Source organism: Ciona robusta, chromosome 1 (genome assembly GCF_009617815.1).
Source record: "Ciona robusta chromosome 1, ASM961781v2".
Taxonomy (NCBI): Eukaryota; Metazoa; Chordata; class Ascidiacea; order Phlebobranchia; family Cionidae; genus Ciona; species Ciona robusta.
In genome coordinates this window covers 6,831,420-6,855,394 of record NC_143235.1, presented here as the reverse complement: position 1 = coordinate 6,855,394, position 23,975 = coordinate 6,831,420, and the positions used below count along the sequence as shown (strand labels likewise).

General features: G+C 40.5%; 58 non-coding genes across 58 annotated transcripts; 26 read left to right on the top strand and 32 right to left on the bottom strand.

Annotated features, from left to right (window-relative positions):
• Nucleotides 1–92: 92 nt before the first annotated feature.
• Nucleotides 93–175, top strand: Trnal-cag (transfer RNA leucine (anticodon CAG)). Its single transcript has one exon. It is a non-coding gene; the product is annotated as a tRNA-Leu (tRNA).
• Nucleotides 176–512: 337 nt separating this feature from the next.
• Nucleotides 513–584, bottom strand: Trnaa-ugc (transfer RNA alanine (anticodon UGC)). Its single transcript has one exon. It is a non-coding gene; the product is annotated as a tRNA-Ala (tRNA).
• A 519-nt stretch (nucleotides 585–1,103) lies between these two features.
• Trnal-cag (transfer RNA leucine (anticodon CAG)) lies at nucleotides 1,104–1,186 on the top strand. Its single transcript has one exon. It is a non-coding gene; the product is annotated as a tRNA-Leu (tRNA).
• A 283-nt stretch (nucleotides 1,187–1,469) lies between these two features.
• Trnar-ccu (transfer RNA arginine (anticodon CCU)) lies at nucleotides 1,470–1,543 on the bottom strand. The gene has a single exon. It is a non-coding gene; the product is annotated as a tRNA-Arg (tRNA).
• A 10-nt stretch (nucleotides 1,544–1,553) lies between these two features.
• Nucleotides 1,554–1,625, bottom strand: Trnaa-ugc (transfer RNA alanine (anticodon UGC)). The gene has a single exon. It is a non-coding gene; the product is annotated as a tRNA-Ala (tRNA).
• A 106-nt stretch (nucleotides 1,626–1,731) lies between these two features.
• On the top strand, nucleotides 1,732–1,803 carry Trnaw-cca (transfer RNA tryptophan (anticodon CCA)). Its single transcript has one exon. It is a non-coding gene; the product is annotated as a tRNA-Trp (tRNA).
• Nucleotides 1,804–2,213: 410 nt separating this feature from the next.
• On the top strand, nucleotides 2,214–2,296 carry Trnal-cag (transfer RNA leucine (anticodon CAG)). The gene has a single exon. It is a non-coding gene; the product is annotated as a tRNA-Leu (tRNA).
• A 282-nt stretch (nucleotides 2,297–2,578) lies between these two features.
• Nucleotides 2,579–2,652, bottom strand: Trnar-ucu (transfer RNA arginine (anticodon UCU)). The gene has a single exon. It is a non-coding gene; the product is annotated as a tRNA-Arg (tRNA).
• Nucleotides 2,653–2,839: 187 nt separating this feature from the next.
• Trnaw-cca (transfer RNA tryptophan (anticodon CCA)) lies at nucleotides 2,840–2,911 on the top strand. The gene has a single exon. It is a non-coding gene; the product is annotated as a tRNA-Trp (tRNA).
• A 341-nt stretch (nucleotides 2,912–3,252) lies between these two features.
• On the top strand, nucleotides 3,253–3,335 carry Trnal-cag (transfer RNA leucine (anticodon CAG)). The gene has a single exon. It is a non-coding gene; the product is annotated as a tRNA-Leu (tRNA).
• Nucleotides 3,336–3,622: 287 nt separating this feature from the next.
• Nucleotides 3,623–3,696, bottom strand: Trnar-ucu (transfer RNA arginine (anticodon UCU)). The gene has a single exon. It is a non-coding gene; the product is annotated as a tRNA-Arg (tRNA).
• Nucleotides 3,697–3,706: 10 nt separating this feature from the next.
• On the bottom strand, nucleotides 3,707–3,778 carry Trnaa-ugc (transfer RNA alanine (anticodon UGC)). Its single transcript has one exon. It is a non-coding gene; the product is annotated as a tRNA-Ala (tRNA).
• Nucleotides 3,779–3,884: 106 nt separating this feature from the next.
• Nucleotides 3,885–3,956, top strand: Trnaw-cca (transfer RNA tryptophan (anticodon CCA)). The gene has a single exon. It is a non-coding gene; the product is annotated as a tRNA-Trp (tRNA).
• A 409-nt stretch (nucleotides 3,957–4,365) lies between these two features.
• Trnal-cag (transfer RNA leucine (anticodon CAG)) lies at nucleotides 4,366–4,448 on the top strand. Its single transcript has one exon. It is a non-coding gene; the product is annotated as a tRNA-Leu (tRNA).
• Nucleotides 4,449–4,994: 546 nt separating this feature from the next.
• On the bottom strand, nucleotides 4,995–5,068 carry Trnar-ucu (transfer RNA arginine (anticodon UCU)). Its single transcript has one exon. It is a non-coding gene; the product is annotated as a tRNA-Arg (tRNA).
• Nucleotides 5,069–5,078: 10 nt separating this feature from the next.
• Trnaa-ugc (transfer RNA alanine (anticodon UGC)) lies at nucleotides 5,079–5,150 on the bottom strand. The gene has a single exon. It is a non-coding gene; the product is annotated as a tRNA-Ala (tRNA).
• A 587-nt stretch (nucleotides 5,151–5,737) lies between these two features.
• On the top strand, nucleotides 5,738–5,820 carry Trnal-cag (transfer RNA leucine (anticodon CAG)). The gene has a single exon. It is a non-coding gene; the product is annotated as a tRNA-Leu (tRNA).
• A 376-nt stretch (nucleotides 5,821–6,196) lies between these two features.
• Trnaa-ugc (transfer RNA alanine (anticodon UGC)) lies at nucleotides 6,197–6,268 on the bottom strand. The gene has a single exon. It is a non-coding gene; the product is annotated as a tRNA-Ala (tRNA).
• Nucleotides 6,269–6,787: 519 nt separating this feature from the next.
• Trnal-cag (transfer RNA leucine (anticodon CAG)) lies at nucleotides 6,788–6,870 on the top strand. The gene has a single exon. It is a non-coding gene; the product is annotated as a tRNA-Leu (tRNA).
• Nucleotides 6,871–7,154: 284 nt separating this feature from the next.
• Nucleotides 7,155–7,228, bottom strand: Trnar-ucu (transfer RNA arginine (anticodon UCU)). The gene has a single exon. It is a non-coding gene; the product is annotated as a tRNA-Arg (tRNA).
• Nucleotides 7,229–8,118: 890 nt separating this feature from the next.
• Nucleotides 8,119–8,192, bottom strand: Trnar-ucu (transfer RNA arginine (anticodon UCU)). The gene has a single exon. It is a non-coding gene; the product is annotated as a tRNA-Arg (tRNA).
• Nucleotides 8,193–8,202: 10 nt separating this feature from the next.
• Nucleotides 8,203–8,274, bottom strand: Trnaa-ugc (transfer RNA alanine (anticodon UGC)). Its single transcript has one exon. It is a non-coding gene; the product is annotated as a tRNA-Ala (tRNA).
• An 898-nt stretch (nucleotides 8,275–9,172) lies between these two features.
• Nucleotides 9,173–9,255, top strand: Trnal-cag (transfer RNA leucine (anticodon CAG)). The gene has a single exon. It is a non-coding gene; the product is annotated as a tRNA-Leu (tRNA).
• Nucleotides 9,256–9,538: 283 nt separating this feature from the next.
• Nucleotides 9,539–9,612, bottom strand: Trnar-ucu (transfer RNA arginine (anticodon UCU)). Its single transcript has one exon. It is a non-coding gene; the product is annotated as a tRNA-Arg (tRNA).
• Nucleotides 9,613–9,622: 10 nt separating this feature from the next.
• Trnaa-ugc (transfer RNA alanine (anticodon UGC)) lies at nucleotides 9,623–9,694 on the bottom strand. Its single transcript has one exon. It is a non-coding gene; the product is annotated as a tRNA-Ala (tRNA).
• Nucleotides 9,695–9,800: 106 nt separating this feature from the next.
• Nucleotides 9,801–9,872, top strand: Trnaw-cca (transfer RNA tryptophan (anticodon CCA)). The gene has a single exon. It is a non-coding gene; the product is annotated as a tRNA-Trp (tRNA).
• Nucleotides 9,873–10,547: 675 nt separating this feature from the next.
• On the bottom strand, nucleotides 10,548–10,621 carry Trnar-ucu (transfer RNA arginine (anticodon UCU)). Its single transcript has one exon. It is a non-coding gene; the product is annotated as a tRNA-Arg (tRNA).
• Nucleotides 10,622–10,631: 10 nt separating this feature from the next.
• Nucleotides 10,632–10,703, bottom strand: Trnaa-ugc (transfer RNA alanine (anticodon UGC)). Its single transcript has one exon. It is a non-coding gene; the product is annotated as a tRNA-Ala (tRNA).
• A 518-nt stretch (nucleotides 10,704–11,221) lies between these two features.
• On the top strand, nucleotides 11,222–11,304 carry Trnal-cag (transfer RNA leucine (anticodon CAG)). The gene has a single exon. It is a non-coding gene; the product is annotated as a tRNA-Leu (tRNA).
• Nucleotides 11,305–11,588: 284 nt separating this feature from the next.
• Trnar-ucu (transfer RNA arginine (anticodon UCU)) lies at nucleotides 11,589–11,662 on the bottom strand. Its single transcript has one exon. It is a non-coding gene; the product is annotated as a tRNA-Arg (tRNA).
• A 10-nt stretch (nucleotides 11,663–11,672) lies between these two features.
• On the bottom strand, nucleotides 11,673–11,744 carry Trnaa-ugc (transfer RNA alanine (anticodon UGC)). The gene has a single exon. It is a non-coding gene; the product is annotated as a tRNA-Ala (tRNA).
• An 855-nt stretch (nucleotides 11,745–12,599) lies between these two features.
• Nucleotides 12,600–12,673, bottom strand: Trnar-ucu (transfer RNA arginine (anticodon UCU)). Its single transcript has one exon. It is a non-coding gene; the product is annotated as a tRNA-Arg (tRNA).
• A 10-nt stretch (nucleotides 12,674–12,683) lies between these two features.
• Nucleotides 12,684–12,755, bottom strand: Trnaa-ugc (transfer RNA alanine (anticodon UGC)). Its single transcript has one exon. It is a non-coding gene; the product is annotated as a tRNA-Ala (tRNA).
• A 520-nt stretch (nucleotides 12,756–13,275) lies between these two features.
• Trnal-cag (transfer RNA leucine (anticodon CAG)) lies at nucleotides 13,276–13,358 on the top strand. Its single transcript has one exon. It is a non-coding gene; the product is annotated as a tRNA-Leu (tRNA).
• A 370-nt stretch (nucleotides 13,359–13,728) lies between these two features.
• Nucleotides 13,729–13,800, bottom strand: Trnaa-ugc (transfer RNA alanine (anticodon UGC)). Its single transcript has one exon. It is a non-coding gene; the product is annotated as a tRNA-Ala (tRNA).
• A 106-nt stretch (nucleotides 13,801–13,906) lies between these two features.
• Nucleotides 13,907–13,978, top strand: Trnaw-cca (transfer RNA tryptophan (anticodon CCA)). The gene has a single exon. It is a non-coding gene; the product is annotated as a tRNA-Trp (tRNA).
• Nucleotides 13,979–14,688: 710 nt separating this feature from the next.
• On the bottom strand, nucleotides 14,689–14,762 carry Trnar-ucu (transfer RNA arginine (anticodon UCU)). The gene has a single exon. It is a non-coding gene; the product is annotated as a tRNA-Arg (tRNA).
• A 10-nt stretch (nucleotides 14,763–14,772) lies between these two features.
• Trnaa-ugc (transfer RNA alanine (anticodon UGC)) lies at nucleotides 14,773–14,844 on the bottom strand. The gene has a single exon. It is a non-coding gene; the product is annotated as a tRNA-Ala (tRNA).
• A 106-nt stretch (nucleotides 14,845–14,950) lies between these two features.
• Trnaw-cca (transfer RNA tryptophan (anticodon CCA)) lies at nucleotides 14,951–15,022 on the top strand. The gene has a single exon. It is a non-coding gene; the product is annotated as a tRNA-Trp (tRNA).
• A 340-nt stretch (nucleotides 15,023–15,362) lies between these two features.
• Nucleotides 15,363–15,445, top strand: Trnal-cag (transfer RNA leucine (anticodon CAG)). The gene has a single exon. It is a non-coding gene; the product is annotated as a tRNA-Leu (tRNA).
• A 367-nt stretch (nucleotides 15,446–15,812) lies between these two features.
• Trnaa-ugc (transfer RNA alanine (anticodon UGC)) lies at nucleotides 15,813–15,884 on the bottom strand. The gene has a single exon. It is a non-coding gene; the product is annotated as a tRNA-Ala (tRNA).
• Nucleotides 15,885–15,990: 106 nt separating this feature from the next.
• Trnaw-cca (transfer RNA tryptophan (anticodon CCA)) lies at nucleotides 15,991–16,062 on the top strand. The gene has a single exon. It is a non-coding gene; the product is annotated as a tRNA-Trp (tRNA).
• Nucleotides 16,063–16,824: 762 nt separating this feature from the next.
• Trnaa-ugc (transfer RNA alanine (anticodon UGC)) lies at nucleotides 16,825–16,896 on the bottom strand. Its single transcript has one exon. It is a non-coding gene; the product is annotated as a tRNA-Ala (tRNA).
• Nucleotides 16,897–17,002: 106 nt separating this feature from the next.
• On the top strand, nucleotides 17,003–17,074 carry Trnaw-cca (transfer RNA tryptophan (anticodon CCA)). Its single transcript has one exon. It is a non-coding gene; the product is annotated as a tRNA-Trp (tRNA).
• Nucleotides 17,075–17,644: 570 nt separating this feature from the next.
• On the top strand, nucleotides 17,645–17,727 carry Trnal-cag (transfer RNA leucine (anticodon CAG)). Its single transcript has one exon. It is a non-coding gene; the product is annotated as a tRNA-Leu (tRNA).
• A 368-nt stretch (nucleotides 17,728–18,095) lies between these two features.
• Trnaa-ugc (transfer RNA alanine (anticodon UGC)) lies at nucleotides 18,096–18,167 on the bottom strand. Its single transcript has one exon. It is a non-coding gene; the product is annotated as a tRNA-Ala (tRNA).
• A 106-nt stretch (nucleotides 18,168–18,273) lies between these two features.
• Trnaw-cca (transfer RNA tryptophan (anticodon CCA)) lies at nucleotides 18,274–18,345 on the top strand. Its single transcript has one exon. It is a non-coding gene; the product is annotated as a tRNA-Trp (tRNA).
• Nucleotides 18,346–18,754: 409 nt separating this feature from the next.
• Nucleotides 18,755–18,837, top strand: Trnal-cag (transfer RNA leucine (anticodon CAG)). Its single transcript has one exon. It is a non-coding gene; the product is annotated as a tRNA-Leu (tRNA).
• Nucleotides 18,838–19,204: 367 nt separating this feature from the next.
• Trnaa-ugc (transfer RNA alanine (anticodon UGC)) lies at nucleotides 19,205–19,276 on the bottom strand. The gene has a single exon. It is a non-coding gene; the product is annotated as a tRNA-Ala (tRNA).
• An 850-nt stretch (nucleotides 19,277–20,126) lies between these two features.
• Trnar-ucu (transfer RNA arginine (anticodon UCU)) lies at nucleotides 20,127–20,200 on the bottom strand. The gene has a single exon. It is a non-coding gene; the product is annotated as a tRNA-Arg (tRNA).
• A 10-nt stretch (nucleotides 20,201–20,210) lies between these two features.
• Nucleotides 20,211–20,282, bottom strand: Trnaa-ugc (transfer RNA alanine (anticodon UGC)). Its single transcript has one exon. It is a non-coding gene; the product is annotated as a tRNA-Ala (tRNA).
• A 748-nt stretch (nucleotides 20,283–21,030) lies between these two features.
• On the top strand, nucleotides 21,031–21,113 carry Trnal-cag (transfer RNA leucine (anticodon CAG)). Its single transcript has one exon. It is a non-coding gene; the product is annotated as a tRNA-Leu (tRNA).
• A 368-nt stretch (nucleotides 21,114–21,481) lies between these two features.
• Trnaa-ugc (transfer RNA alanine (anticodon UGC)) lies at nucleotides 21,482–21,553 on the bottom strand. Its single transcript has one exon. It is a non-coding gene; the product is annotated as a tRNA-Ala (tRNA).
• A 519-nt stretch (nucleotides 21,554–22,072) lies between these two features.
• Nucleotides 22,073–22,155, top strand: Trnal-cag (transfer RNA leucine (anticodon CAG)). Its single transcript has one exon. It is a non-coding gene; the product is annotated as a tRNA-Leu (tRNA).
• A 367-nt stretch (nucleotides 22,156–22,522) lies between these two features.
• On the bottom strand, nucleotides 22,523–22,594 carry Trnaa-ugc (transfer RNA alanine (anticodon UGC)). The gene has a single exon. It is a non-coding gene; the product is annotated as a tRNA-Ala (tRNA).
• Nucleotides 22,595–22,700: 106 nt separating this feature from the next.
• Nucleotides 22,701–22,772, top strand: Trnaw-cca (transfer RNA tryptophan (anticodon CCA)). Its single transcript has one exon. It is a non-coding gene; the product is annotated as a tRNA-Trp (tRNA).
• Nucleotides 22,773–23,180: 408 nt separating this feature from the next.
• On the top strand, nucleotides 23,181–23,263 carry Trnal-cag (transfer RNA leucine (anticodon CAG)). The gene has a single exon. It is a non-coding gene; the product is annotated as a tRNA-Leu (tRNA).
• A 368-nt stretch (nucleotides 23,264–23,631) lies between these two features.
• Trnaa-ugc (transfer RNA alanine (anticodon UGC)) lies at nucleotides 23,632–23,703 on the bottom strand. Its single transcript has one exon. It is a non-coding gene; the product is annotated as a tRNA-Ala (tRNA).
• Between the last annotated feature and the right edge of the window lie 272 nt (nucleotides 23,704–23,975).

Genomic DNA, 23,975 nt, shown 5'->3' with positions numbered 1-23,975 from the left:
AACAAATTAGATTGCATCTGATTTAAAATAAAAAATAACGTCTTAATTTTCATCCTTAAGCAATCTGTTACAATTCCCGCTTGGGCACAAACGGCAGAATGGCCGAGTGGTCTAAGGCGCTGCGTTCAGGTCGCAGTCTCCATTGGAGGCGCGGGTTCGAATCCCGCTTCTGTCACAGTGTTCATTATAAACTTTGCTTCGTAGTTTTGTATGGTTTCATTAGTTGAATTTGGTTTTTGAAGTGTTGCTTAAGTAAATTTATAGTGTAAACTCGTCAAGACTTCGTAGATTTCTTCGGTTTGGGGGAAAGATTATATGGGGAAATAGTTGCGCATCCGAGTACAGAGCGGAAAGTTGTGTATTCAAATTATGTCGGGCTTAATCAAGTTTTTACCTTTTCTAGCCCAAAAACTCAATTACTATAATTTTAAATATGATTAAATTTAATTACAAAATAAACATCCCTGCCGGGACTCGAACCCGGAACCTCTGGATTAGAGACGATACAACTTTGGAGATGCCGGGGATTGAACCCGGGGCCTCACACATGCAAAGCGTGCGCTCTACCACTGAGCTACATCCCCATCGTTGGCTAGCAATCTCAGGTTCCAGTATACCTAACATGCAAGTATTTGAAACGATACTGCTTAATCTCGTCTCTATATCGTTGATTTATTCCCGGTTGGTTAAGACTTCGTGTCGCAACGGTAGCGCGTCCGACTCCAGATCGAAAGGTGGCGTGTTCAAATCACGTCGAGGTCACGCTAGGTTGATATTTTAACTTAAATATTTAAACTTAACCATTTAAGTTTCAAATTTTAATGCCTTGGTTTTTCATCAAGGTAATATTCAAGCCTAAACTCGAATCCAGAACCGCTGAATTAGAAGTTCAGGAGCTAATTCACTGCGCCAAACAGACGTCTAAACAATAAATTCCAGGGATTCAACCCGGGGCCTCACACATACAAAATGTGGGCTCGAAATCTGGCTGGATTCCATTTGTTCGAAAAAACAACCTAGATTGCATCTGATTTAAAATATAAAATAACGTCTTAATTTTCATGCTTAAGCCTGCTGTTACAATTTCCCGCTTGGGCACAAACGGCAGAATGGCCGAGTGGTCCAAGGCGCTGCGTTCAGGTCGCAGTCACCATTGGAGGCGCGGGTTCGAATCCCGCTTCAGTCACAGTGTTCATTTTAAAATTTGCTTAGTAGTTTTGTATGGTTTCATTAGTTGAATTTGGTTTTTGAAGTGTTGCTTATGTAAATTTATAGTGAAAACTCGTCCAGACATCGTAGATTTTTTCGGTTTGGGGGAAAGATTTTATGGGGAAATAGTTGCGCATCCGAGTACAGAGCGGAAAGTTGTGTATTCAAATTATGTCGGGCTTAATCAATTTTTACCTTTTCTAGCCCAAAAACTCAATTACTATAATTTTAAATATGATTCAATTTTATTACAAAATAATCATCCCTGCCGGGACTCGAATCCGGAACCTCTGGATTAGGAGTCCAGCGCGCTAATCCATTGCGCCACAGAGACGATACAAATTTGGAGATGCCGGGGATTGAACCCAGGGTCTCACACATGCAAAGCGTGCGCTCTACCACTGAGCTACATCCCCATCGTTTGCTAGCAATCTCAGGTTCCAGTATACCAAACATGCAAGTATTTGAAACGATACTGCTTAATCTCGTCTCTATATCGTTGATTTAATCCCGATCGGTTAAGACTTCGTGGCGCAACGGTAGCGCGTCCGACTCCAGATCGGAAGGTTGCGTGTTCAAATCACGTCGAGGTCACACGGGTTTGATATTTTAACTTAAATATTTAAACTTAACCATTTAATTTCAAATTTTAATGGCTTGTTACGCTAGTTTTATATTTTAACCTAAATATTTAAACTTAACCATTTAATTTCAAATTTTAATGGCTTGTTTTTTTTTATCAAAGTAATATTCAAGCATAAATTCGAATCCAGAACCGCTGAATTAGATGTTCAGGAGCTAATTCAATGCGCCAAACAGACGTCTAAACTAGAAATTTCAGGGATTCAACCCGGGGCCTCACACATACAAAATGTAGGCTCGAAATCTGGCTGGATTCCATTTGTTCGAAAAAACAACCTAGATTGCATCTGATTTAAAATAAAAAATAACGTCTTAATTTTCATCCTTAAGCAATCTGTTACAAATCCCGCTTGGGCACAAACGGCAGAATGGCCGAGTGGTCTAAGGCGCTGCGTTCAGGTCGCAGTCTCCATTGGAGTCGCGGGTTCGAATCCCGCTTCTGTCACAGTGTTCATTATAAAATTTGCTTCGTAGTTTTGTATGGTTTCATTAGTTGAATTGGTTTTTGAAGTGTTGCTTAAGTAAATTTATAGTGTAAACTCGTCCAGACTTCGTAGATTTCTTCGGTTTGGGGAAAGATTATATGGGGAAATAGTTGCGCATCCGAGTACAGAGCGGAAAGTTGTGTATTCAAATTATGTCGGGCTTAATCAAGTTTTTACCTTTTCTAGCCCAAAAACTCAATTACTATAACTTTAAATATGATTAAATTTTATTACAAAACAAACATCCCTGCCGGGACTCGAACCCGGAACCTCTGGATTAGAAGTCCAGCGCGCTAATCCATTGCGCCACAGAGACGATACAAATTTGGAGATGCCGGGATTGAACCCGGGGCCTCACACATGCAAAGCGTGCGCTCTACCACTGAGCTACATCCCCATCGTTTGCTAGCAATCTCAGGTTCCAGTATACCAAACATGCAAGTATTTGAATCGATACTGCTTAATCTCGTCTCTATATCGTTGATTTAATCCCGATCGGTTAAGACTTCGTGGCGCAACGGTAGCGCGTCCGACTCCAGATCGGAAGGTTGCGTGTTCAAATCACGTCGAGGTCACGCTAGTTTGATATTTTAACCTAAATTTTTAAACTTAACCATTTAAGTTTCAAATTTTAATGCCTTGGTTTTTCACCTAAGTTATATTCAAGCCTAAATTCGAATCCAGAACCTCTGAATTAGAAGTTCAGGAGCTAATTCACTGCGCCAAACAGACGTCTAAACAATAAATTCCAGGGATTCAACCCGGGGCCTCACACATACAAAATGTAGGCTCGAAATCTGGCTGGATTCCATTTGTTCGAAAAAACAACCTAGATTGCATCTGATTTAAAATATAAAATAACGTCTTAATTTTCATGCTTAAGCCTGCTGTTACAATTTCCCGCTTGGGCACAAACGGCAGAATGGCCGAGTGGTCTAAGGCGCTGCGTTCAGGTCGCAGTCACCATTGGAGGCGCGGGTTCGAATCCCGCTTCAGTCACAGTGTTCATTTTAAAATTTGCTTCGTAGTTTTGTATGGTTTCATTAGTTGAATTTGGTTTTTGAAGTGTTGCTTATGTAAATTTATAGTGTAAACTCGTCCAGACTTCGTAGATTTCTTCGGTTTGGGGGAAAGATTTTATGGGGAAATAGTTGCGCATCCGAGTACAGAGCGGAAAGTTTGTGTATTCAAATTATGTCGGGCTTAATCAAGTTTTTACCTTTTTCTAGCCCAAAAAACTCAATTACTATAATTTTAAATATGATTAAATTTTATTACAAAATAAACATCCCTGCCGGGACTCGAACCTGGAACCTCTGGATTAGAAGTCCAGCGCGCTAATCCATTGCGCCACAGAGACGATACAAATTTGGAGATGCCGGGGATTGAACCCGGGGCCTCACACATGCAAAGCGTGCGCTCTACCACTGAGCTACATCCCCATCGTTTGCTAGCAATCTCAGGTTCCAGTATACCAAACATGCAAGTATTTGAAACGATACTGCTTAATCTCGTCTCTATATCGTTGATTTAATCCCGATCGGTTAAGACTTCGTGGCGCAACGGTAGCGCGTCCGACTCCAGATCGGAAGGTTGCGTGTTCAAATCACGTCGAGGTCACCCTGGTTTGATATTTTAACTTAAATATTAAAACTTAACCATTTAATTTCAAATTTTAATGGCTTGTTACGCTAGTTTTATATTCTAACTTAAATATTTAAACTTAACCATTTAATTTCAAATTTTAATGGCTTGTTTTTTTTATCAAAGTAATATTCAAGCATAAATTCGAATCCAGAACCGCTGAATTAGAAGTTCAGGAGCTAATTCATTGCGCCAAACAGACGTCTAAACTAGAAATTTCAGGGATTCAACCCGGGGCCTCACACATACAAAATGTAGGCTCGAAATCTGGCTGGATTCCATTTGTTCGAAAAAACAACCTAGATTGCATCTGATTTAAAATAAAAAATAACGTCTTAATTTTCATCCTTAAGCAATCTGTTACAAATCCCGCTTGGGCACAAACGGCAGAATGGCCGAGTGGTCTAAGGCGCTGCGTTCAGGTCGCAGTCTCCATTGGAGGCGCGGGTTCGAATCCCGCTTCTGTCACAGTGTTCATTATAAAATTTGCTTCGTAGTTTTGTATGGTTTCATTAGTTGAATTTGGTTTTTAAAGTGTTGCTTAAGTAAATTTATAGTGTAAACTCGTCCAGACTTCGTAGATTTCTTCGGTTTGGGGGAAAGATTATATGGGGAAATAGTTGCGCATCCGAGTACAGAGCGGAAAGTTGTGTATTCAAATTATGTCGGGCTTAATCAAGTTTTTACCTTTTCTAGCCCAAAAACTCAATTACTATAACTTTAAATATGATTAAATTTTATTACAAAACAAACATCCCTGCCGGGACTCGAACCCGGAACCTCTGAATTAGAAGTCCAGCGAGCTAATCCATTGCGCCACAGAGACGATACAAATTTGGAGATGCCGGGGATTGAACCCGGGGCCTCACACCTCACAGAAGTTCAGGAGCTAATTCACTGCGCCAAACAGACGTCTAAACAATAAATTCCAGGGATTCAACCCGGGGCCTCACACATACAAAATGTGGGCTCGAAATCTGACATACAAAATGTGGGCTCGAAATACAAAATAAACATCCCTGCCGGGACTCGAATCCGGAACCTCTGGATTAGAAGTCCAGCGCGCTAATCCATTGCGCCACAGAGACGATACAAATTTGGAGATGCCGGGGATTGAACCCAGGGCCTCACACATGCAAAGCGTGCGCTCTACCACTGAGCTACATCCCCATCGTTTGCTAGCAATCTCAGGTTCCAGTATACCAAACATGCAAGTATTTGAAACGATACTGCTTAATCTCGTCTCTATATCGTTGATTTAATCCCGATCGGTTAAGACTTCGTGGCGCAACGGTAGCGCGTCCGACTCCAGATCGGAAGGTTGCGAGTTCAAATCACGTCGAGGTCACGCTGGTTTGATATTTAAACTTAAATATTTAAACTTAACCATTTAATTTCAAATTTTAATGGCTTGTTACGCTAGTTTTATATTTTAACCTAAATATTTAAACTTAACCATTTAATTTCAAATTTTAATGGCTTGTTTTTTTTATCAAAGTAATATTCAAGCATAAATTCGAATCCAGAACCGCTGAATTAGAAGTTCAGGAGCTAATTCATTGCGCCAAACAGACGTCTAAACTAGAAATTTCAGGGATTCAACCCGGGGCCTCACACATACAAAATGTAGGCTCGAAATCTGGCTGGATTCCATTTGTTCGAAAAAACAACCTAGATTGCATCTGATTTAAAATAAAAAATAACGTCTCAATTTTCATCCTTAAGCAATCTGTTACAATTCCCGCTTGGGCACAAACGGCAGAATGGCCCAGTGGTCTAAGGCGCTGCGTTCAGGTCGCAGTCTCCATTGGTGGCGCGGGTTCGAATCCCGCTTCTGTCACAGTGTTCATTATAAAATTTGCTTCGTTGTTTTGTATGGTTTCATTAGTTGAATTTGGTTTTTGAAGTGTTGCTTAAGTAAATTTATAGTGTAAACTCGTCAAGACTTCGTAGATTTCTTCGGTTTGGGGGAAAGATTATATTGGGAAATAGTTGCGCATCCGAGTACAAAGCGGAAAGTTGTGTATTCAAATTATGTCGGGCTTAATCAAGTTTTTACCTTTTCTAGCCGAAAAACTCAATTACTATAATTTTAAATATGATTAAATTTTATTACAAAATAAACATCCCTGCCGGGACTCGAACCCGGAACCTCTGGATTAGAAGTCCAGCGCGCTAATCCATAGCGCCACAGAGCCACAGAGCCGATACAAATTTGGAGATGCCGGGGATTGAACCCAGGGCCTCACACATGCAAAGCGTGCGCTCTACCACTGAGCTACATCCCCATCGTTTGCTAGCAATCTCAGGTTCCATTATACCAAACATGCAAGTATTTGAAACGATACTGCTTAATCTCGTCTCTATATCGTTGATTTAATCCCGATCGGTTAAGACTTCGTGGCGCAACGGTAGCGCGTCCGACTCCAGATCGGAAGGTTGCGTGTTGAAATCACGTCGAGGTCACGCTAGTTTGATATTTTAACCTAAATATTTAAACTTAACCATTTAAGTTTCAAATTTTAATGCCTTGGTTTTTCACCAAAGTAATATTCAAGCCTAAACTCGAATCCAGAACCGCTGAATTAGAAGTTCAGGAGCTAATTCACTGCGCCAAACAGACGTCTAAACAATAAATTCCAGGGATTCAAACCGGGGCCTCACACATACAAAATGTAGGCTCGAAATCTGGCTGGATTCCATTTGTTCGAAAAAACAACCTAGATTGCATCTGATTTAAAATATAAAATAACGTCTTAATTTTCATGCTTAAGCCTTCTGTTACAATTTCCCGCTTGGGCACAAACGGCAGAATGGCCGAGTGGTCTAAGGCGCTGCGTTCAGGTCGCAGTCTCCATTGGAGGCGCGGGTTCGAATCCCACTTCAGTCACAGTGTTCATTTTAAAAATTTGCTTCGTAGTTTTATATGGTTTCATTAGTTGAATTTGGTTTTTGAAGTGTTGCTTATGTAAATTTATAGTGTAAACTCGTCCAGACTTCGTAGATTTCTTCGGTTTGGGGGAAAGATTTTATGGGGAAATAGTTGCGCATCCGAGTACAGAGCGGAAAGTTGTGTATTCAAATTATGTCGGGCTTAATCAAGTTTTTACCTTTTCTAGCCCAAAAACTCAATTACTATAATTTAAATATGATTAAATTTTATTACAAAATAAACATCCCTGCCGGGACTCGAACCCGGAACCTCTGGATTAGAAGTCCAGCGCGCTAATCCATTGCGCCACAGAGACGATACAAATTTGGAGATGCCGGGGATTGAACCCGGGGCCTCACACATGCAAAGCGTGCGCTCTACCACTGTGCTACATCCCCATCGCTTTCTAGCAATCTCAGGTTCCAGTATAGCAAACATGCAAGTATTTGAAACGATACTGCTTAAACTCGTCTCTATATCGTTGATTTAGTCCCGATCGGAAGTTTGCGTGTTCAAATCACGTCGAGGTCACGCTGGTTTGATATTTTAACTTAAATATTTAAACTTAACCATTTAATTTCAAATTTTAATGGCTTGTTACGCTAGTTTTATATTTTAACTTAAATATTTAAACTTAACCATTTAATTTCAAATTTTAATGGCTTGTTTTTTTTATCAAAGTAATATTCAAGCATAAGTTCGAATCCAGAACCGCTGAATTAGAAGTTCAGGAGCTAATTCATTGCGCCAAACAGACGTCTAAACTAGAAATTTCAGGGATTCAACCCGGGGCCTCACACATACAAAATGTAGGCTCGAAATCTGGCTGGATTCCATTTGTTCGAAAAAACAACCTAGATTGCATCTGATTTAAAATAAAAAATAACGTCTTAATTTTCATCCTTAAGCAATCTTTTACAATTCCCGCTTGGGCACAAACGGCAGAATGGCCGAGTGGTCTAAGGCGCTGCGTTCAGGTCGCAGTCTCCATTGGAGGCGCTAAATTTATAGTGTAAACTCGTCCAGACTTCGTAGATTTCTTCGCTTTGGTGGAAAGATTATATGGCGAAATAGTTGCGCATCCGAGTACAGAGCGGAAAGTTGTGTATTCAAATTAAGTCGGGCTTAATCAAGTTTTTATCTTTTCTAGCCCAAAAACTCAATTACTATAACTTTAAATATGATTAAATTTTATTACAAAACAAACATCCCTGCCGGGACTCGAACCCGGAACCTCTGGATTAGAAGTCCAGCGCGCTAATCCATTGCGCCACAGAGACGATACAAATTTGGAGATGCTGGGGATTGAACCCGGGGCCTCACACATGCAAAGCGTGCGCTCTACCACTGAGCTACATCCCCATCGTTTGCTAGCAATCTCAGGTTCCAGTATACCAAACATGCAAGTATTTGAAACGATACTGCTTAATCTCGTCTCTATATCGTTGATTTAATCCCGATCGGTTAAGACTTCGTGGCGCAACGGTAGCGCGTCCGACTCCAGATCGGAAGGTTGCGTGTTCAAATCACTTCGAGGTCACGCTAGTTTTATATTTTAACCTAAATATTTAAACTTAACCATTTAAGTTTCAAATTTTAATGCCTTGGTTTTTCACCAAAGTAATATTCAAGCCTAAACTCGAATCCAGAACCGCTGAATTAGAAGTTCAGGAGCTAATTCACTGCGCCAAACAGGCCTCACACATGCAAAGCGTGCGCTCTACCACTGAGCTACATCCCCATCGCTTTCTAGCAATCTCAGGTTCCAGTATACCAAACATGCAAGTATTTGAATCGATACTGCTTAATCTCGTCTCTATATCGTTGATTTAATCCCGATCGGTTAAGACTTCGTGGCGCAACGGTAGCGCGTCCGACTCCAGATCGGAAGGTTGCGTGTTGAAATCACGTCGAGGTCACGCTAGTTTGATATTTTAACCTAAATATTTAAACTTAACCATTTAAGTTTCAAATTTTAATGCCTTGGTTTTTCACCAAAGTAATATTCAAGCCCAAACTCGAATCCAGAACCGCTGAATTAGAAGTTCAGGAGCTAATTCACTGCGCCAAACAGACGTCTAAACAATAAATTCCAGGGATTCAACCCGGGGCCTCACACATACAAAATGTAGGCTCGAAATCTGGCTGGATTCCATTTGTTCGAAAAAACAACCTAGATTGCATTTGATTTAAAATATAAAATAACGTCTTAATTTTCATGCTTAAGCCTGCTGTTACAATTTCCCGCTTGGGCACAAACGGCAGAATGGCCGAGTGGTCTAAGGCGCTGCGTTCAGGTCGCAGTCACCATTGGAGGCGCGGGTTCGAATCCCGCTTCAGTCACAATGTTCATTTTTAAATTTGCTTCGTAGTTTTGTATGGTTTCATTAGTTGAATTTGGTTTTTGAAGTGTTGCTTATGTAAATTTATAGTGTAAACTCGTCCAGACTTCGTAGATTTCTTTGTTTGGGGGAAAGATTTTATGGGGAAATAGTTGCGCATCCGAGTACAGAGCGGAAAGTTGTGTATTCAAATTATGTCGGGCTTAATCAAGTTTTTACCTTTTCTAGCCCCAAAACTCAATTACTATAATTTTAAATATGATTAAATTTTATTACAAAATAAACATCCCTGCCGGGACTCGAACCTGGAACCTCTGGATTAGAAGTCCAGCGCGCTAATCCATTGCGCCACAGAGACGATACAAATTTGGAGATGCCGGGGATTGAACCCGGGGCCTCACACATGCAAAGCGTGCGCTCTACCACTGAGCTACATCCCCATCGTTTGCTAGCAATCTCAGGTTCCAGTATAGCAAACATGCAAGTATTTGAAACGATACTGCTTAATCTCGTCTCTATATCGTTGATTTTATCCCGATCGGTTAAGACTTCGTGGCGCAATGGTAGCGCGTCCGACTCCAGATCGGAAGGTTGCGTGTTCAAATCACGTCGAGGTCACGCTGGTTTGATATTTTAACTTAAATAGTTAAACTTAACCATTTAATTTCAAATTTTAATGGCTTGTTACGCTAGTTTTATATTTTAACCTAAATATTTAAACTTAACCATTTAATTTCAAATTTTAATGGCTTGTTTTTTTTATCAAAGTAATATTCAAGCATAAGTTCGAATCCAGAACCGCTGAATTAGAAGTTCAGGAGCTAATTCATTGCGCCAAACAGACGTCTAAACTAGAAATTTCAGGGATTCAACCCGGGGCCTCACACATACAAAATGTAGGCTCGAAATCTGGCTGGATTCCATTTGTTCGAAAAAACAACCTAGATTGCATCTGATTTAAAATAAAAAATAACGTCTTAATTTTCATCCTTAAGCAATCTTTTTCAATTCCCGCTTGGGCACAAACGGCAGAATGGCCGAGTGGTCTAAGGCGCTGCGTTCAGGTCGCAGTCTCCATTGGAGGCGCTAAATTTATAGTGTAAACTCGTCCAGACTTCGTAGATTTCTTCGCTTTGGTGGAAAGATTATATGGCGAAATAGTTGCGCATCCGAGTACAGAGCGGAAAGTTGTGTATTCAAATTATGTCGGGCTTAATCAAGTTTTTATCTTTTCTAGCCCAAAAACTCAATTACTATAACTTTAAATATGATTAAATTTTATTACAAAACAAACATCCCTGCCGGGACTCGAACCCGGAACCTCTGGATTAGAAGTCCAGCGCGCTAATCCATTGCGCCACAGAGACGATACAAATTTGGAGATGCTGGGGATTGAACCCGGGGCCTCACACATGCAAAGCGTGCGCTCTACCACTGAGCTACATCCCCATCGTTTGCTAGCAATCTCAGGTTCCAGTATACCAAACATGCAAGTATTTGAAACGATACTGCTTAATCTCGTCTCTATATCGTTGATTTAATCCCGATCGGTTAAGACTTCGTGGCGCAACGGTAGCGCGTCCGACTCCAGATCGGAAGGTTGCGTGTTCAAATCACTTCGAGGTCACGCTAGTTTTATATTTTAACCTAAATATTTAAACTTAACCATTTAAGTTTCAAATTTTAATGCCTTGGTTTTTCACCAAAGTAATATTCAAGCCTAAACTCGAATGCAGAACCGCTGAATTAGAAGTTCAGGAGCTAATTCACTGCGCCAAACAGACGTCTAAACTAGAAATTCCAGGGATTCAACCTAGGGCCTCACACATACAAAATGTAGGCTCGAAATCTGGCTGGATTCCATTTGTTCGAAAAAACAACCTAGATTGCATCTGATTTAAAATAAAAAATAACATCTTAATTTTCATCCTTAAGCAATCTGTTACAATTTCCGCTTGGGCACAAACGGCAGAATGGCCGAGTGGTCTATGGCGCTGCGTTCAGGTCGCAGTCTCCATTGGAGGCGCGGGTTCGAATCCCGCTTCTGTCACAGTGTTCATTATAAAATTTGCTTCGTAGTTTTGTATGGTTTCATTAGTTGAATTTGGTTTTTGAAGTGTTGCTTAAGTAAATTTATAGTGTAAAGTCGTCCAGACTTCGTAGATTTCTTCGGTTTGGGGGAAAGATTATATGGGGAAATAGTTGCGCATCCGAGTACAGAGCGGAAAGTTGTGTATTCAAATTATGTCGGGCTTAATCAAGTTTTTACCTTTTCTAGCCCAAAAACTCAATTACTATAATTTTAAATATGATTAAATTTTATTACAAAATAAACATCCCTGCCGGGACTCGAACCCGGAACCTCTGGATTAGAAGTCCAGCGCGCTAATCCATTGCGCCACAGAGACGATACAACTTTGGAGATGCCGGGGATTTAACCCGGGGCCTCACACATGCAAAGCGTGCGCTCTACCACTGAGCTACATCCCCATCGCTTTCTAGCAATCTCAGGTTCCAGTATACCAAACATGAAAGTATTAGAAACGATACTGCTTACACTCGTCTCTATATCGTTGATTTAATCCCGATCGGTTAAGACTTCGTGTCGCAACGGTAGCGCGTCCGACTCCAGATCGAAAGGTTGCGTGTTCAAATCACGTCGAGGTCACGCTGGTATGATATTTTAACTTAAATATTTAAACTTAACCATTTAATATCAAATTTTAATGGCTTGTTACGCTAGTTTTATATTTTAACCTAAATATTTAAATTTAACCATTTAATTTCAAATTTTAATGGCTTGTTTTTTTTTTATCAAAGTAATATTCAAGCATAAATTCGAATTCAGAACCGCTGAATTAGAATTTCAGGAGCTAATTCACTGCGCCAAACAGACGTCTAAACTAGTAATTCCAGGGATTCAACCCGGGGCCTCACACATACAAAATGAAGGCTCGAAATCTGGCTGGATTCCATTTGTTTGAAAAAACAACCTAGATTGCATCTGATTTAAAATAAAAAATAACGTCTTAATTTTCATCCTTAAGCAATCTTTTACAATTCCCGCTTGGGCACAAACGGCAGAATGGCCGAGTGGTCTAAGGCGCAGCGTTCAGGTCGCAGTCTCCATTGGAGGCGCTAAATTTATAGTGTAAACTCGTCCAGACTTCGTAGATTTCTTCGGTTTGGGGGAAAGATTATATGGGGAAATAGTTGCGCATCCGAGTACAGAGCGGAAAGTTGTGTATTCAAATTATGTCGGGCTTAATCAAGTTTTTACCTTTTCTAGTCCAAAAACTCAATTACTATAACTTTAAATATGATTAAATTTTATTACAAAATAAACATCCCTGCCGGGACTCGAACCCGGAACCTCTGGATTAGAAGTCCAGCGCGCTAATCCATTGCGCCACAGAGACGATACAAATTTGGAGATGCCGGGGATTGAACCCGGGGCCTCACACATGCAAAGCGTGCGCTCTACCACTGAGCTACATCCCCATCGTTTGCTAGCAATCTCAGGTTCCAGTATACCAAACATGCAAGTATTTGAAACGATACTGCTTAATCTCGTCTCTATATCGTTGATTTAATCCCGATCGGTTAAGACTTCGTGGCGCAACGGTAGCACGTCCGACTCCAGATCGGAAGGTTGCGTGTTCAAATCACGTCGACGTCACGCTAGTTTGATATTTTAACTTAAATATTAAAACTTAACCATTTAATTTCAAATTTTAATGCCTTGGTATTTTATCAAAGTAATATTCAAGCCTAAGTTCGAATCCAGAACCGCTGAATTAGAAGTTCAGGAGCTAATTCATTGCGCCAAACAGACGTCTAAACTAGAAAATCCAGGGATTCAACCCGGGGCCTCACACATACAAAATGTAGGCTCGAAATCTGGTTGGATTCCATTTGTTCGAAAAAACAACCTAGATTGCATCTGATTTATAATAAAAAAAATAACGCCTTAATTTTCATCTTTAAGCAATCTGTTACAATTTCCCGCTTGGGCACAAACGGCAGAATGGCCGAGTGGTCTAAGGCGCAACGTTCAGGTCGCAGTCTCCATTGGAGGCGCGGGTTCGAATCCCGCTTCTGTCACAGTGTTCATTATAAAATTTGCTTCGTAGTTTTGTATGGTTTCATTAGTTGAATTTGGTTTTTGAAGTGTTGCTTAAGTAAATTTATAGTGTAAACTCGTCCAGACTTCGTAGATTTCTTCGGTTTGGGGGAAAGATTATATGGGGAAATAGTTGCGCATCCGAGTACAGAGCGGAAAGTTGTGTATTAAAATTATGTCGGGCTTAATCAAGTTTTTTTACTTTTTCTAGCCCAAAAACTCAATTACTACAATTTTAAATATGATTAAATTTTATTACAAAGTAAACATGCCTGTCGGGACTCGAACCCGCAACCTCTGGATTAGAAGTTCAGCGCGCTAATCCATTGCGCCACAGAGACGATACAACTTTGGAGATGCCAGGGATTGAACCCGGGGCCTCACACATGCAAAGCGTGCGCTCTACCACTGAGCTACATCCCCATCGCTTTCTTGCAATCTCAGGTTCCAGTATACCAAACATGCAAGTATTTGAAACGATACTGCTTAATCTCGTCTCTATATCGTTGATTTAATCCCGATCGGTTAAGACTTCGTGGCGCAACGGTAGCGCGTCCGACTCCAGATCGGAAGGTTGCGTGTTCAAATCACGTCGAGGTCACGCTAGTTTGATATTTTAACCTAAATATTTAAACTTAACCATTTAAGTTTCAAATTTTAATGCCTTGGTTTTTTTTCACCAAAGTAATATTCAAGCCTAAACTCGAATCCAGAACCGCTGAATTAGAAGTTCAGGAGCTAATTCACTACGCCAAACAGACGTCTAAACAAGAAATTCCAGGGATTCAACCCGGGGTCTCACACATACAAAATGTAGGGTCGAAATCTGGCTGGATTCCATTTGTTCGAAAAAACAACCTAGATTGCATCTTTATAAAATATAAAATAACGTCTTAATTTTCATGCTTAAGCCTTCTATTACAATTTCCCGCTTGGGCACAAACGGCAGAATGGCCGAGTGGTCTAAGGCGCTGCGTTCAGGTTGCAGTCTCCATTGGAGGCGCGGGTTCGGATCCCACTTCAGTCACAGTGTTCATTTTAAAATTTGCTTCGTAGTTTTATATGGTTTCTTTAGTTGAATTTGGTTTTTGAAGTGTTGCTTATGTAAATTTATAGTGTAAACTCGTCCAGACTTCGTAGATTTCTTCGGTTTGGGGGAAAGATTTTATGGGGAAATAGTTGCGCATCCGAGTACAGAGCGGAAAGTTGTGTATTCAAATTATGTCGGGCTTAATCAAGTTTTTACCTTTTCTAGACCAAAAACTCAATTACTATAATTTTAAATATGATTAAATTTTATTACAAAATAAACATCCCTGCCGGGACTCGAACCCGGAACCTCTGGATTAGAAGCCCAGCGCGCTAATCCATTGCGCCACAGAGACGATACAAATTTGGAGATGCCGGGGATTGAACCCGGGGCCTCACACATGCAAAGCGTGCGCTCTACCACTGAGCTACATCCCCATCGTTTGCTAGCAATCTCAGGTTCCAGTATACCAAACATGCAACTATTTGAAACGATACTGCTTAATCTCGTTTCTATATCGTTGATTTAATCCCGATCGGTTAAGACTTCGTGGCGCAACGGTAGCGCGTCCGACTCCAGATCGGAAGGTTGCGTGTTCAAATCACGTCGAGGTCACGCTAGTTTGATATTTTATCCTAAATATTTAAACTTAACCATTTAAGTTTCAAATTTTAATGCCTTGGTTTTTCACCAAAGTAATATTCAAGCCTAAACTCGAATCCAGAACCGCTGAATTAGAAGTTCAGGAGCTAATTAACTACGCCAAACAGACGTCTAAACAAGAAATTCCAGGGATTCAACCCGGGGTCTCACACATACAAAATGTAGGGTCGAAATCTGGCTGGATTCCATTTGTTCGAAAAAACAACCTAGATTGCATCTGATTTAAAATAAAAAATAACGTCTTAATTTTCATCCTTAAGCAATCTGTTACAATTCCCGCTTGGGCACAAACGGCAGAATGGCCGAGTGGTCTAAGGCGCTGCGTTCAGGTCGCAGTCTCCATTGGAGGCGCGGGTTCGAATCCCGCTTCTGTCACAGTGTTCATTATAAAATTTGCTTCGTAGATTTGTATGGTTTCATTAGTTGAATTTGGTTTTTGAAGTGTTGCTTAAGTAAATTTATAGTGTAAACTCGTCCAGACTTCGTAGATTTCTTCGGTTTGGGGGAAAGATTTTATGGGGAAATAGTTGCGCATCCGAGTACAGAGCGGAAAGTTGTGTATTCAAATTATGTCGGGCTTAATCAAGATTTACCTTTTCTAGCCCAAAAACTCAATTACTATAACTTTAAATATGATTAAATTTTATTACAAAATAAACATCCCTGCCGGGACTCGAACCTGGAACCTCTGGATTAGAAGTCCAGCGCGCTAATCCATTGCGCCACAGCGACGATACAAATTTGGAGATGCCGGGGATTGAACCCAGGGCCTCACACATGCAAAGCGTGCGCTCTACCACTGAGCTACATCCCCATCGCTTTCTAGCAATCTCAGGTTCCAGTATACCAAACATGCAAGTATTTGAAACGATACTGCTTAAACTCGTCTCTATATCGTTGATTTAATCCCGATCGGTTAAGATTTCGTGGCGCAACGGTAGCGCGTCCGACTCCAGATCGGAAGGTTGCGTGTTCAAATCACGTCGAGGTCACGCTGGTTTGATATTTTAACTTAAATATTTAAACTTAACCATTTAATTTCAAATTTTAATGGCTTGTTACGCTAGTTTTATATTTTAACGTAAATATTTAAACTTAACCATTTAATTTCAAATTTTAATGGCTTGTTTTTTTTTTATCAAAGTAATATTCAAGCATAAATTCTAATCCAGCACCGCTGAATTAGAAGTTCAGGAGCTAATTCATTGCGCCAAACAGACGTCTAAACTAGAAATTTCAGGGATTCAACCCGGGGCCTCACACATACAAAATGTAGGCTCGAAATCTGGCTGGATTCCATTTGTTCGAAAAAACAACCTAGATTGCATCTGATTTAAAATAAAAAATAACGTCTTAATTTTCATCTTTAAGCATTCTGTTACAATTTCCCGCTTGGGCACAAACGGCAGAAAGGCCGAGTGGTCTAAGGCGCTGCGTTCAGGTCGCAGTCTTCATTGGAGGCGCTAAATTTATAGTGTAAACTCGTCCAGACTTCGTAGATTTCTTCGCTTTGGTGGAAAGATTATATGGCGAAATAGTTGCGCATCCGAGTACAGAGCGGAAAGTTGTGTATTCAAATTATGTCGGGCTTAATCAAGTTTTTACCTTTTCTAGCCCAAAAACTCAATTACTATAACTTTAAATATGATTAAATTTTATTACAAAACAAACATCCCTGCCGGGACTCGAATCCGCAACCTCTGGATTAGAAGTCCAGCGCGCTAATCCATTGCGCCACAGAGACGATACAAATTTGGAGATGCCGGGGATTGAACCCGGGGCCTCACACATGCAAAGCGTGCGCTCTACCACTGAGCTACATCCCCATCGTTTGCTAGCAATCTCAGGTTTCAGTATACCAAACATGCAAGTATTTGAAACGATACTGCTTAATCTCGTCTCTATATCGTTGATTTAATCCCGATCGGTTAAGACTTCGTGGCGCAACGGTAGCGCGTCCGACTCCAGTTCGGAAGGTTGCGTGTTCAAATCACGTCGAGGTCACGCTAGTTTGATAATTTAACCTAAATATTTAAACTTAACCATTTTTAAGTTTCAAATTTTAATGCCTTTTTTTTCACCAAAGTAATATTCAAGCCTATAAACTCGAATCCAGAACCGCTGAATTAGAAGTTCAGGAGCTAATTCACTGCGCCAAACAGACGTCTAAACAAGAAATTCCAGGGATTCAACCCGGGGCCTCACACATACAAAATGTAGGCTCGAAATCTGGCTGGATTCCATTTGTTCGAAAAAACAACCTAGATTGAATCTGATTTAAAATATAAAATAACGTCTTAATTTTCATGCTTAAGCCTTCTGTTACAATTTCCCGCTTGGGTACAAACGGCAGAATGGCCGAGTGGTCTAAGGCGCTGCGTTCAAGTCGCAGTCTCCATCGGAATTCCAGGGATTCAACCCGGGGCCTCACACATACAAAATGTAGGCTCGAAATTTGGCTGGATTCCATTTGTTCGAAAAAACAACCTAGATTGCATCTGATTTAAAATATAAAACAACGTCTTAATTTTCATGCTTAAGCCTTCTGTTACAATTTCCCGCTAGGGCACAAACGGCAGAATGGCCGAGTGGTCTAAGGCGCTGCGTTCAGGCCGCAGTCTCCATTGGAGGCGCGGGTCCGAATCCCGCTTCAGTCACAGTGTTCATTTTAAAATTTGCTTTGTATTTTTGTATGGTTTCATTAGTTGAAATTGGTTTTTGAAGTGTTGCTTATGTAAATTTATAGTGTAAACTCGTCCAGACTTCGTAGATTTCTTCGGTTTGGGGGAAAGATTTTATGGGGAAATAGTTGCGCATCCGAGTACAGAGCGGAAAGTTGTGTATTCAAATTATGTCGGGCTTAATCAAGTTTTTACCTTTTCTAGACCAAAAACTCAATTACTATAATTTTAAATATGATTAAATTTTATTACAAAATAAACATCCCTGGCGGGACTCGAACCCGGAACCTCTGGATTAGAAGCCCAGCGCGCTAATCCATTGCGCCACAGAGACGATACAAATTTGGAGATGCCGGGGATTGAACCCGGGGCCTCACACATGCATAGCGTGCGCTCTACCACTGAGCTACATCCCCATCGTTTGCTAGCAATCTCAGGTTCCAGTATACCAAACATGCAACTATTTGAAACGATACTGCTTAATCTCGTCTCTATATCGTTGATTTAATCCCGATCGGTTAAGACTTCGTGGCGCAACGGTAGCGCGTCCGACTCCAGATCGGAAGGTTGCGTGTTCAAATCACGTCGAGGTCACGCTGGTTTGATATTTTAACTTAAATATTTAAACTTAACCATTTAATTTCAAATTTTAATGGCTTGTTACGCTAGTTTTATATTTTAACCTAAATATTTAAACTTAACCATTTAATTTCAAATTTTAATGGCATGTTTTTTTTATCAAAGTAATATTCAAGCATAAATTCGAATCCAGAACCGCTGAATTAGAAGTTCAGGAGCTAATTCATTGCGCCAAACAGACGTCTAAACTAGAAATTTCAGGGATTCAACCCGGGGCCTCACACATACAAAATGTAGGCTCAAAATCTGGCTGGATTCCATTTGTTCGAAAAAACAACCTAGATTGCATCTGATTTAAAATAAAAAATAACGTCTTAATTTTCATCCTTAAGCAATCTGTTACAATTCCCGCTTGGTCACAAACGGCAGAATGGCCGAGTGGTCAAAGGCGCTGCGTTCAGGTCGCAGTCTCCATTGGAGACGCGGGTTCGAATCCCGCTTCTGTCACAGTGTTCATTATAAAATTTGCTTCGTAGTTTTGTATGGTTTCATTAGTTGAATTCGGTTTTTGAAGTGTTGCTTAAGTAAATTTATAGTGTAAACTCGTCCAGACTTCGTAGATTTCTTCGGTTTGGGGGAAAGATTATATGGGGAAATAGTTGCGCATCCGAGTACAGAGCGGAAAGTTGTGTATTCAAATTATATCGGGCTTAATCAAGTTTTTACCTTTTCTAGCCCAAAAACTCAATTACTATAACTTTAAATATGATTAAATTTTATTACAAAAAAACATCCCTGCCGGGACTCGAACCTGGAACCTCTGGATTAGAAGTCCAGCGCGCTAATCCATTGCGCCACAGCGACGATACAAATTTAGAGATGCCGGGGATTGAACCCAGGACCTCACACATGCAAAGCGTGCGCTCTACCACTGAGCTACATCCCCATCGCTTTCTAGCAATCTCAGGTTCCAGTATACCAAACATGCAAGTATTTGAAACGATACTGCTTAAACTCGTCTCTATATCGTTGATTTAATCCCGATCGGTTAAGACTTCGTGGCGCAACGGTAGCGCGTCCGACTCCAGATCGGAAGGTTGCGTGTTCACGTCGAGGTCACGCTGGTTTGATATTTTAACTTAAATATTTAAACTTAACCATTTAATTTCAAATTTTAATGGCTTGTTACGCTAGTTTTATATTTTAACTTAAATATTTAAACTTAACCATTTAATTTCAAATTTTAATGGCTTGTTTTTTTTTATCAAAGTAATATTCAAGCATAAATTCGAATCCAGAACCGCTGAATTAGAAGTTCAGGAGCTAATTCATTGCGCCAAACAGACGTCTAAACTAAAAATTTCAGGGATTCAACCCGGGGCCTCACACATACAAAATGTAGGCGCGAAATCTGGCTGGATTCCATTTGTTCGGAAAAGCAACCTAGATTGCATCTGATTTAAAATAAAAAATAACGTCTTAATTTTCATCTTTAAGCAATCTGTTACAATTTCCCGCTTGGGCACAAACGGCAGAATGGCCGAGTGGTCTAAGGCGCTGCGTTCAGGTCGCAGTCTCCATTGGAGGCGCTAAATTTATAGTGTAAACTCGTCCAGACTTCGTAGATTTCTTCGCTTTGGTGGAAAGATTATATGGCGAAATAGTTGCGCATCCGAGTACAGAGCGGAAAGTTGTGTATTCAAATTATGTCGGGCTTAATCAAGTTTTTACCTTTTCTAGCCCAAAAACTCAATTACTATAACTTTAAATATGATTAAATTTTATTACAAAACAAACATCCCTGCCGGGACTCGAACCCGGAACCTATGGATTAGAAGTCCAGCGCGCTAATCCATTGCGCCACAGAGACGATACAAATTTGGAGATGCCGGGGATTGAACCCGGGGCCTCACACATGCAAAGCGTGCGCTCTACCACTGAGCTACATCCCCATCGTTTGCTAGCAATCTCAGGTTCCAGTATACCAAACATGCAAGTATTTGAAACGATAGTGCTTAATCTCGTCTCTATATCGTTGATTTAATCCCGAACGGTTAAGACTTCGTGGCGCAACGGTAGCGCGTCCGACTCCAGTTCGGAAGGTTGCGTGTTCAAATCACATCGAGGTCACGCTAGTTTGATAATTTAACCTAAATATTTAAACTTAACTATTTTTAAGTTTCAAATTTTAATGGCTTGTTTTTTTTATCAAAGTAATATTCAAGCATAAGTTCGAATCCAGAACCGCTGAATTAGAAGTTCAGGAGCTAATTCATTGCGCCAAACAGACGTCTAAACAAGAAATTCCAGGGATTCAACCCGGGGCCTCACACATATAAAATGTAGGCTCGAAATCTGGCTGGATTCCATTTGTTCGAAAAAACAACCTAGATTGCATCTGATTTAAAATATAAAATAACGTCTTAATTTTAATGCTTAAGCCTTCTGTTACAATTTCCCGCTTGGGTACAAACGGCAGAATGGCCGAGTGGTCTAAGGCGCTGCGTTCAAGTCGCAGTCTCCATCGGAATTCCAGGGATTCAACCCGGGGCCTCACACATACAAAATGTAGGCTCGAAATTTGGCTGGATTCCATTTGTTCGAAAAAACAACCTAGATTGCATCTGATTTAAAATATAAAATAACGTCTTAATTTTCATGCTTAAGCCTTCTGTTACAATTTCCCGCTTGGGCACAAACGGCAGAATGGCCGAGTGGTCTAAGGCGCTGCGTTCAGGTCGCAGTCTCCATTGGAGGCGCGGGTTCGAATCCCGCTTCAGTCACAGTGTTCATTTTAAAATTTGCTTCGTAGTTTTATATGGTTTCAGTAGTTGAATTTGGTTTTTGAAGTGTTGCTTATGTAAATTTATAGTGTAAACTCGTCCAGACTTCGTAGATTTCTTCGGTTTGGGGGAAAGATTTTATGGGGAAATAGTTGCGCATCCGAGTACATAGCGGAAAGTTGTTTATTCAAATTATGTCGGGCTTAATCAAGTTTTTACCTTTTCTAGCCCAAAAACTCAATTACTATAATTTTAAACATGATTAAATTTTATTACAAAATAAACTTCCCTGCCGGGACTCGAACCTGGAACCTCTGGATTAGAAGTCCAGCGCGCTAATCCATTGCGCCACAGAGACGATACAAATTTGGAGATGCCGGGGATTAAACCCGGGGCCTCACACATGCAAAGCGTGCGCTCTACCACTGAGCTACATCCCCATCGTTTGCTAGCAATCTCAGGTTCCAGTATACCAAACATGCAAGTATTTGAAACGATACTGCTTAATCTCGTCTCTATATCGTTGATTTAATCCCGATCGGTTAAGAGTTCGTGGCGCAACGGTAGCGCGTCCGACTCCAGATTGGAAGGTTGCGTGTTCAAATCACGTCGAGGTCACGCTAGTTTGATATTTTAACCTAAATATTTAAACTTAACCATTTAAGTTTCAAATTTTAATGCCTTGGTTTTTCACCAAAGTAATATTCAAGCCTAAACTCGAATCCAGAACCGCTGAATTAGAAGTTCAGGAGCTAATTCACTGCGCCAAACAGACGTCTAAACAAGAAATTCCAGGGATTCAACCCGGGGCCTCACACATACAAAATGTAGGGTCGAAATCTGGCTGGATTCCATTTGTTCGAAAAAAACAACCTAGATTGCATCTTTATAAAATATAAAATAACGTCCTAATTTTCATGCTTAAGCCTTCTATTACAATTTCCCGCTTGGGCACAAACGGCAGAATGGCCGAGTGGTCTAAGGCGCTGCGTTCAGGTCGCAGTCTCCATTGGAGGCGCGGGTTCGAATCCCACTTCAGTCACAGTGTTCATTTTAAAATTTGCTTCGTAGTTATATATGGTTTCTTTAGTTGAATTTGGTTTTTGAAGTGTTGCTTATGTAAATTTATAGTGTAAACTCGTCCAGACTTCGTAGATTTCTTCGGTTTGGGGGAAAGATTTTATGGGGAATAGTTGCGCATCCGAGTACAGAGCGGAAAGTTGTGTATTCAAATTATGTCGGACTTAATCAAGTTTTTACCTTTTCTAGACCAAAAACTCAATTACTATAATTTTAAATATGATTAAATTTTATTACAAAATAAACATCCCTGGCGGGACTCGAACCCGGAACCTCTGGATTAGAAGCCCAGCGCGCTAATCCATTGCGCCACAGAGACGATACAAATTTGGAGATGCCGGGGATTGAACCCGGGGCCTCACACATGCATAGCGTGCGCTCTACCACTGAGCTACATCCCCATCGTTTGCTAGCAATCTCAGGTTCCAGTATACCAAACATGCAACTATTTGAAACGATACTGCTTAATCTCGTCTCTATATCGTTGATTTAATCCCGATCGGTTAAGACTTCGTGGCGCAACGGTAGCGCGTCCGACTCCAGATCGGAAGGTTGCGTGTTCAAATCACGTCGAGGTCACGCTGGTTTGATATTTTAACTTAAATATTTAAACTTAACCATTTAATTTCAAATTTTAATGGCTTGTTACGCTAGTTTTATATTTTAACCTAAATATTTAAACTTAACCATTTAATTTCAAATTTTAATGGCATGTTTTTTTATCAAAGTAATATTCAAGCATAAATTCGAATCCAGAACCGCTGAATTAGAAGTTCAGGAGCTAATTCATTGCGCCAAACAGACGTCTAAACTAGAAATTTCAGGGATTCAACCCGGGGCCTCACACATACAAAATGTAGGCTCAAAATCTGGCTGGATTCCATTTGTTCGAAAAAACAACCTAGATTGCATCTGATTTAAAATAAAAAATAACGTCTTAATTTTCATCCTTAAGCAATCTGTTACAATTCCCGCTTGGGCACAAACGGCAGAATGGCCGAGTGGTCAAAGGCGCTGCGTTCAGGTCGCAGTCTCCATTGGAGACGCGGGTTCGAATCCCGCTTCTGTCACAGTGTTCATTATAAAATTTGCTTCGTAGTTTTGTATGGTTTCATTAGTTGAATTCGGTTTTTGAAGTGTTGCTTAAGTAAATTTATAGTGTAAACTCGTCCAGACTTCGTAGATTTCTTCGGTTTGGGGGAAAGATTATATGGGGAAATAGTTGCGCATCCGAGTACATAGCGGAAAGTTGTGTATTCAAATTATATCGGGCTTAATCAAGTTTTTACCTTTTCTAGCCCAAAAACTCAATTACTATAACTTTAAATATGATTAAATTTTATTACAAAATAAACATCCCTGCCGGGACTCGAACCTGGAACCTCTGGATTAGAAGTCCAGCGCGCTAATCCATTGCGCCACAGCGACGATACAAATTTAGAGATGCCGGGGATTGAACCCAGGACCTCACACATGCAAAGCGTGCGCTCTACCACTGAGCTACATCCCCATCGCTTTCTAGCAATCTCAGGTTCCAGTATACCAAACATGCAAGTATTTGAAACGATACTGCTTAAACTCGTCTCTATATCGTTGATTTAATCCCGATCGGTTAAGACTTCGTGGCGCAATGGTAGCGCGTCCGACTCCAGATCGGAAGGTTGCGTGTTCACGTCGAGGTCACGCTGGTTTGATATTTTAACTTAAATATTTAAACTTAACCATTTAATTTCAAATTTTAATGGCTTGTTACGCTAGTTTTATATTTTAACTTAAATATTT